Below are 9,723 nucleotides of genomic sequence, written 5' to 3'. Positions count from 1 at the left end.
AAAGAAAAAACAGGTGAAAGAGCTGACAGAGATTGCGTTTGAGAGCAACTGGGAGCAACTATTTTGACACTTTTTTTTTTTTTTTTTTTAGCACGGCTTGACTTCTAAGCTCTGCAAGTATATAATAATTTAAAAATTGTGAAATTATAAACTCAAAAATCTATTAGATTGATGGCTTTATAGAAAAAAAAAACCAGACATAATTCTTGCTCAGTATAAATATTGATTTACCTTGTGTTTAATCTTAAAATTTGAGACTATACAGCAAGTCCCCTGAACTTGGTTAACATGAAAGCTCTAATTATTCAGCCAAGTTTCCTTCAAAAATAAGCTTCAGTCTCAGAAAATGTACACTGTAAAGCATCTATCTTCATTTGCTTTATCTATCAAATATTTTAAGGCAAAATCTGTGTTGGAAGCATTTAGATTATATATATTAAATCTTGTTTCAGAGTGTTTTTTAGACTTGTTAAAGCAAAAGATTTTGAATCCTATTGTGATATATAAATGACACAAAGAGACAAGTAAATTCTGTATTCTGATAAATTACCAAAATATATCATAGAGATAGAGTAGTAGATAAGCATATTTGAATATTCAAACCCCTTTCTTTTTTTTTTTTTGAAAGATTTTATTTATTTATTTGATAAAGACAGCAAGAGAGGGAATACAAGCACGGAGAGTGGGAGAGGAAGAGGCAGGCTCCCAGCGGAGGAGCCTGATGTGGAGCCCGATGTGGGGCTCGATGTGGGGCTCGATGTGGGGCTTGATGTGGGGCTCCATCCCAGAGCACCGGGATCACGCCCTGAGCGAAGGCAGACACTTAACGACTGCGCCACCCAGGCGCCCCGTCAAACCCCTTTCTAATAAACATGTTAATTGCTGGCTCTTCCTATACGGACTATGGGTCAGTAAAGAAAGTAACTCCAAAGCAGAAAGTTAACAAAGTCAGTTAAAGTTTATCGATACTTGGGGTTGGTTTTTATTAAAGCTAAACATTTTAAAAATTGGTTTTAATTTCGTGTTCCATTTCAGCCTTAGATGATTCTTTGGAATCATCATTTTGAGGTTTGTATTTTAAGAACATGTGAATCTTAAAAGTATTCCAAAATTAGAAATTAGAGCTTTTTTGCAGGTAACCATAAGCTCAAAATTCCAAATTTTCATGTTTAATGTAATAAAAGCCAAATGAGGCACTATCTTTCAGGTTCATAGAAACAGATGGCATATTTAGAATTTTTAGTTGTGAATTGCATCAAAATCGTAAGCTTAAGGATTGGAAGTGTGAGAGTTTTTTGTATTCTGTATGAGCACTCCTACAGTTGCTACTTGGGTAACGTTTAAAGTGGATAAATGTTTTTAAATAGAATTACACAAAGTACATTCATCAATTTATTTTTCTGTTTTCATCTTATTGTGAGCCAAATAAGCAAGCTTAAAAGAAAGAAGGTAAAATAAAAATTTTTTAAAAAATCAAGTCATAAACATCAAATCAAGCTAAATTTTGCTCCACTATAGTGTATAGCTTACTTTAAAGAGTGAGTCTTAAAATTCTGTGGAACAATATGTTCTGGAATATTACAAAAGTGTATTTTGTATACTTTAGGACAAAGAGGAAGTAGTAATGTCCACCCTCACTGAAAAAAAGTATTTAATAAGATAGAAAATAAAGGCATCATAATTAAGTTCAATTCATATACAACTTATGCCTGACACTATTAAATGTCTTAGTTTAGACTTTTGTAGTATTCTCTTGGTAGAAATTACATGTGGTTCTATTAAAAATAATTAAAGTATTGTGTTATTGTAACTCAATTCTTCACTTCTTGCATAATATTTAGAGGAAGTAAAACTTGTCATTTTAAATTAATTTTTAGAGAAAATGAATTTATAAATGTTTTATCTCTAAAGTTCTATTTGCTACATATGTCACTGGTTTCAATTAAGTCATTTAAGGTCTCTAAAGCTTCTAAAATTTTTTTGAAGTTTCTGAAAAAAATTACTAATTGCACTTATCAATAAAAACTGAAATGGAAATAACAGTAAGCTGAAATGAAAAGACGAATTTTCTCTTGCCTTTCAAGAATAACATAGCAGTGACCCGTCTAGTAAGTAATAAAATAGTGTATTTGACTCATTTCGCCATCACTAGACATGGAAAACTTTTAGGAAAAAGAGGCATTTAATATGATTTTATGTTAGATGCATATCTATAACCATGTATCTAAAACCATCACCATCAACATCACACTCATTACCAAGCATTTGTTTAAATAACTATGGTACAGAAGGTAGAAGAATTCAAGGACAGGGACTAGCAAGTACATTCCCTCCTATCTAGGGACAGACATTTGGGCTGATCGTATGTTTCTACGAGCCTGTAAGGAGAGATAGGTAACAAGGACCAGAATTAAAGGTAGTGACTGAGATTAAAGAAAATAAATTTATTCTTTGTATGTTAAACAATTATTTTGCATTAGTTAGATAGAGCCCTCAACATGAGCTTATCTTGAAGTTTTCAGAATAGTACACCATTCAAGGTGAAAAGTCACAGGCTTATCAGGAAGGAGATTTATGTTCTCCTTTAATACCATTTGCCCTCAGAGTTGTTGGTAAAACTCTTCTGGGGTTTTCTTCCTAAATCCGAAGCATATATATTTCATTAAGTTTGCCACAGGATTATTATTTTCATTGGTAAGATGCTATAATGCCATGTAAGTGAACAATCTATGGAGTTCTTGTGAAACCATATTAGAATTCGTTTACAGAATTATCAAGCATTTTAAAATAGGGCAGTATTTATGTTCAGTGTGGGCTCCCTAAAATGTTTCCATGGAATGTTAATTCTGAGCAGTTCTAATAATGCTATATATTTCTTAAAAGTCCTGTGGTAAAGTTACCTTGGGAAATGCTGGGCTTAAGACTATAGGATGCCTCGGAACTTTTAATTTGTGATTATGCAATGCACTCGCAAGAAGGGAATTTTTCAACAGACCTTATTTTAAAATTTATACTACATTCATTTAACCAATGACTTTTTTTTTTTTAAAGATTTCATTTATTTATTTGACAGAGATAGAGACAGCCAACGAGAGAGGGAACACAAGCAGGGGGAGTGGGAGAGGAAGAAGCAGGCTCATAGCGGAGGAGCCTGATGTGGGGCTCGATCCCAGAATGCCGGGATCACGCCCTGAGCCGAAGGCAGATGCTTAACTGCTGTGCCACCGAGGCGCCCCTTAAACAATATCCTTAAGGGATTGGAGTTCTATGGATAATATTCTGGATTATACTGGCATCAAAGTTAGATATAAGCTGTTTGGGTTTTTTGTTTTTTTTAAAGTAGGCTCCATGTCCATTGTGGAGTCCAATGTGGGGCTTAAATTCACGACCCTGCCATCAAGACCTGAGCTGAGATCAAGAGTTGGGACACTTAACTGACTGAGCTGACCAGGCGTGCCAAAGTTAGTTAAAAAGCTCTGGAATTAGACAAACTACCAAGTTACTTCACCTCTCTGAGCCCTGAGTTTTCACCTATTCATTTAGAATAAAAATTTCTACTTAATGAGAGGATTAGAGATTGCTAGTTCATGTAAAGAACATAGCTTATTATAAGCACAAATAAAAAATGCTTACTTATCAAAACAGCATTAACTGGAGCAGAGTCCACAAATGCAACTACTGTCGTTCCTCAGCAGAATATACAAAGCCTAGAAAAACTGAGCAGTACGTCACCAAAGATAACTATGAAACAAACTGGGGGCTTCAGAGGGGAGAGGGGAGGGGGTGGGGGACTGGGAGAGGCCGGTGGTGGGTAGTAAGGAGGGCACATATTGCATGGTGCACTGGGTGTTATACGCAATGAATCATGGACCATTACATCAAAAACTAAGGATGTACTGTATGCTGACTAACATAATAAAATTTTTTTTAAAAATTAGAAAAAAGATAGCTATGAAGCAATAGGAAAAAAATGAACTATTTTATATTAAATATAAATTTTACTTTGGTTTATGATTCATTATTCCATCTCATAATTGGTTCACTATTAAACTATTTTCACATAATCTTATTTAATCTTCATTAAAATGACTGATACTATGCCTATTTTTACATTTAATTTTACAGATGAGAAAACTAAAGTAATAAATTACTTTCCAAACTCTTAACAGCTAATCTGTGGAGCCTGTATTGAAACTGATCTTATCCCAAAGCTCATGCTCCATTTTTAATAATATTCTCATAGAGTTAAAAACTTGAATATGAAAAGTCACATCTCCTATCCCTGCCTACATCCTCCAGTTCCCACTTTCAAATGCCCACACTTTAATAAGATTAGGTGTTTTTCCAGTTCCTTTATGCAGATTCAAGCACATACAAATATATATTCTTAGTTTCTCTAAAAATATGTAAAGTTCTTAGGTTGTCAAAAGCATGACAATCAAATAAGTCAAGATATTTTAAAACTTGTGTGCTGGGAAAGACCCTGTTAAGAGGATGAAAGACAAGCTACAGGCTGCATCTAGAGTAAGGAATGACATCTGAAAAATGAATTCTAACATACGCAAAAGATACAGAGATTCCTTCACCATAGGGAAGATGCGGAGAGCAAATAAGCACATGAAACCACTTCAACGTCAGCCATTAGAAAAGTGCCAATTAAAGCCACAGTGAGAGACCATCACACAGCTACTACAACAGCTTAAATGAAAACTAGTGATAACGCCAATTGCTAGTGGGGAGGATGTGGAGAAACTGGGCCTCATTAGCTGGTGGACATGTAAAATGGTACAGCCTCTCTGGAAGACAGTTTGGCAGTTTCTCGTGAAACTAAACCTGCGCTTAGCAGGTTGCACCCTCGGGCATTTATCCTAGAGAAAGGAACACTTACGTTCACACAAAACCTGTATACAAATATTCATAGTAACTTTATAACAACAAAATACTGGAAGCAACTTAAATCTTCAACCCCGATCTACATTGTGGGTGAAGAGTTCTCAGTCTTTGTGCCAGCATTTTACTCACTACCTACAGAACGGTGTAACTTGTCTCCAAGATGGCAGCAATAATCCCTCCTTATCCCGCATTCAACCGAACAAACTCGTACATCCGTACGATGCAATACTGTAAGACAAAGGAAGGAAGTGTCGATAAAAGCAACAGCCTGGATAGACCTCAAAGGTCTTAGGCTTAGTGGAAAAAATCAATCTTGAAAGATTACATGCTCTAAGATTTCATTTATGGAACATTCTCAAAATAAGGAAAATATATAGATGGAGAACAAATTAGTGGTTGGCAATGGACAGAGACTAGAGGTGAGGAGGGTTTGGTTGGGAGAGAGTGGGCATGGATACAATGAGACAGCATGAAGGAGTTCTTTTGTGGTGATGGAATAGTTCTGTATCTTGATTGTGGTGGTTGTTACACAAATCTATACATGGTATAAAATTACATAGAACTATAAGCACACAAATGAATAAAGGTTTAAAAATGATGCAAAGACCTTTAGTTAGCAATAATATACTAATGTCAATCTCCTGGTTTTGATAGTGTACAATACATTGTCCAATAATCATGATATATCATAGCTATACTTTTGATATCAGCATTTTGTGAAGTTGGGTGAAGGCTACCTGGGACTCTTTGTACCATTTTTTGCAACTTCCCGTGAGTCTATAATTATTTCAAAATGCAAGTTAAAAAAAAATGTGCCTGTAGGATGGGAGGGATTGTTGCCACCATCTTGGAGACACATTACACAGTCTTCCAGGTGAGTGAGTAAATAGTGACACAGAAACTGAGAACTTGGGCTCTAGGAGCCAGCAAACAAAAGTCATGATTTTGGATGATTGGTCCCTATTTGAAAGGACAGGAGGCAGGAGTCATGGGTTGGTGAGAACCATCAGGACTCAATCTCCATCAGTTCAGGTTCAGGATGCAGCATCTGTGTTTGAGAGTAAAGAGTCTACCAGACAGGGCAACTAACTGGCAAAAATTAAAGGGAAACGGAGGCGAAGACCTAATTCTGAAAATGAGGCCAAACTGGAGAAAGGAATGGGCAAGCTGGGGATTAGGCGGACTTGCGGAGTTTTGGCAACAGGGGGCATCTGAGCCCGTAGGTGCTGTGCTGGCCGTGTGACTCATCACCGAAGACTGCAGTGCTGGGTTCGAGGCAGGTAAAGCGCACAGACTGTTCCAAGACTTCTGGAACTGGGACAGGCCCAAGCTCATACAGGACACCATAGTGAGGAGCTAGAGAATGTGGACAGTGGAAATCAAGCAAAGGTCAAAGCTTAAAGAGAAAATAGGCACTTTCCTTTTGTAAGGAATCCTAAATTTCACCTCCTTTCCTTTACCATTGCATTTCTTGCACATGCTTTTAATTAGGAAATGACTGCAAAGTACTATACATCTTTTTATAGAACTAAAATACTGATTAGCAAGGATTGTTAGGGTTATACTTAGAATCAAACCACATATGGTGACGGAAGTCATTCTATTTCTTTGCTGGGGGTGGTGGGGTGGTGGTGCTAGTTCGGAATGGCAATGTGCTTTCTGGACACTTGTCCTTGCTTTTTTCTTTGAATGGAAGGAAGAGCTTTCAAAATAATCTCAGTATAATTCCCCCGCCCCCAAAGCTATGTCAATACATTTGAGTTTTGGGGCTTAAAATTTTCCCTGACCAAATAGTTCTCTCTTGCTCACTTTGCAAGATAGACAAAAAGGCAAGTTACTCTTTTTTCCCATCCCTGCACCCCAGTATAATGGGAGTAGATCAATAGTCTGAGTTCTTGTTCCCATTGTGAATGGTCATGTGAGTAAATGGTGACTGTCTTATTCAGAGTCTCTCTGCCCTTCCACTCCATCCTTGAGAAGAATGTTTTATGTAGAACTAACTCCATGCTTTTTATGCCCATAGACAGCTGCAACTCAATCCCCTACCTGAATGTGAGAAATGTTGAGTACTAGACACACACTTCAAGTGCTTTCTTAGGACCTAATTTGATTTCTAAAGATAATCAGAATGCCTAGGATTTACAGAGAGTACATTTTTAAAAACCAATTTGATAGCCAATTATTTTACATTGGCTGCTGAAGAAACAGTGCTTCAAAATCTTGGATTAGTGGAGGATACTATTTAAATGCATGCTCTCGATTAAACGGAACGTATGGGATAAAAAAAAACCCTGAAGCAATTGTGAATAATAGTTTTGGTGATAAAATCACTTGTTTAGTTAGCCTTATGACTTAAATTTGGCACTTATTTCATGCAGGTTTTTCTATCAGAATATAATTCCATGTGGTACCAAACATCACAATGACTGTATTTAACAAAGACAGTAGTGCCTCTAATGACCAAGATTTCAATTACCAGAAGTTTCATACACTAACGAGAAGGTGATTCTGAATTTAGTTTCACATATTGAATAAATGTGTTGCATGAAAGCATGAAGAGATACTTCTGCAGGGAGCCACGTGCAAAGATGTTTAACCCCAGTGTTTGATGGTACCACAGCCTGCTTGCTGGCATACCCCGCCCTTCCCTGCTTACGATTGCAATCTCCCAATAAGAATCTGGTTAACACCTGTTCCTTATCTCAATTGGGTTGCCATCAAAGTTAATTTTTTAAAAAACATAAAGCTCTTTGAGCGTCTGTAACATAAGTGGAAATTACCTTTCATTTTCTGTGCTAAAATAGGCTATTCTTAGGAAAGCAGAACATGGAATTCTGCGCCCAGGCTCTAGGGAATGGCTCATAGTCCCCCTTACACATTGTCAGTGGCCATTAGGTTACCCTGATTATTCTGTAGTATGGACAGCCCAGCCTTGACACTGGAAACCCTGAAGGGACAGCCAGGATTATAAACTGCTATTAGAAGAACCAAAACTATTTCCTATGTCAATAGAGATATCTGCAAATATTTTTTAGTAGAAAAGGACTATTCCTAAGAGTTGTATCTAGTTTCATATTTGACTCTGAGGCTTGGTTTCATGACTCTTGCCTCTGAAGCATCCTGTGATGCGTTCAAAAAAGATTTAAGTGACTGAATATGTATTGCCAAGCTCTGCTAATCACTGCCTGTTTTAATCAAAGAGGAAATATGGATTCTGTGTGCATTCTGAAAGTCAATAAGGAATTGATCGAACTTTGTTCTGAGCACTGAGTAAAGGTTTAAGTAAGAAGCAGGAGTGAACTGGCCTTCATTACTATACCGTCATTGAGGTAACTTTTCCTTTGGGCTGACTGCACCCAGAAGGTGTTTATAACCAGCAGTCCAACTGATAGGACGCGTTGGCTCGCTAATACAGCCAGATCATCTTGTCACACAGAGGTGGTTACATTCTGTAGATGACTGCAGTTGATCCTGTGAATTCACAGATCGTTCATCACAAAGTAACATGCTGATACAAAACAGTAATCTGCATTCAGCAGTATATGCTGACATTCACTAGGTTGTCAATAATGGATTGGCTTTTTACACTCCTGAGGGCAAGCCCCACATCAAGAAAGGTGTGAGGGGACGGGGTGTTTCAGCAATACTTAATATGGATGAAAAACATGACAGAACCCCAGGAAGGCTAATGCTCTTAGCTGTGGTAGTGAGTACCACAGGTGGTTTTCCTTGACTTAATTAAGGCTAGAAGCATTGATGATATGGCTTAAGAAAAGGACATTCTCACACTTGAAGTGATGTATGACATCGGACTTAAGGACTTCCTATGAAGAACCACTTTTCCCCAGTGCCTTTATGCACCTTCCTTGAAATGTCAAGTGGGGGCTTTCAGCCACATTAACTCTTTGAGCAACGTAATGTCACAATGCATGGTGGCCACAAGATTTTTGGTCAAATGCCTTGATAGAAAACCCTGGAAACTCGAGAGACCCAGCAACCCCGGTAGTTTGGACTCTCTGAGGAAGTATTCGGAGGATCTACTGCGTTGAGCACCCTACCATCAAAGCCTCTCCCTAGGTCTTACTGAACCACTGTTGGTTCAGGGCAGCTGGTATCCTGCCTGTCTGCTCAGCTTAAGAGAGGGCCACAGAAACCTGCTCTTTCTGAGCCACGCTGAGGGGAGGGAGAAGGTTACTGAGACAAACAAGGCCTGCCAACCCTCTTCTACACTCACAGACGTGTGTGAGCCCTGCTACACACTGGGCACGATTCTAGGCCCCCTCACAATAGCATCCAATTCCTCGGCGAACTCACGCCAGAGGCGGGGAGGAGCCACATCACACGGCAGCATCTTCCTCATGCAAAACCAGGGCATATGGGAAAAGCGAAGGACCGGTGTTCTTGTAACATCTTGTAACAGGGTCATCCGTGACGTGAGCGAGGCTCCTCTCTACGAACAGTGGAGAACTCTTCCTGAGTTCTGCTTAAAGTTGGTTCTTGATTTCTTGGAATAGTTTTGGACTCTACAGTTGAGATAAGGATAATAATGTTCATATGTTGATTTTGCCTTTAGATTGCATCAAGAATATTGGAAGGTTTAAAAGCTTACTTCAGTGTTCAAGCACAGAATAGGATAGCCTCAATCAGACGATGTAAGCTTCCCCATGGGGTAGCAAGTCACGTGTGGGGCCTGTTTTCTGCTGGGTGTCTAGGTATGGAGGGCACATCAGCCTACTGACAGCACAGCATAGCGAGCAGCAGGGTAAGCTTGCGGTTCCCTTGGATCCAGGAAAGCGGTGATTCTGTGGGAACATTTGTAACACCACGTTT

This window comes from Ursus arctos, unplaced genomic scaffold (assembly GCF_023065955.2).
Source record: "Ursus arctos isolate Adak ecotype North America unplaced genomic scaffold, UrsArc2.0 scaffold_29, whole genome shotgun sequence".
In the NCBI taxonomy this organism is placed as follows: domain Eukaryota; kingdom Metazoa; phylum Chordata; class Mammalia; order Carnivora; family Ursidae; genus Ursus; species Ursus arctos.
Note: the sequence above shows the minus strand (reverse complement) of the source record.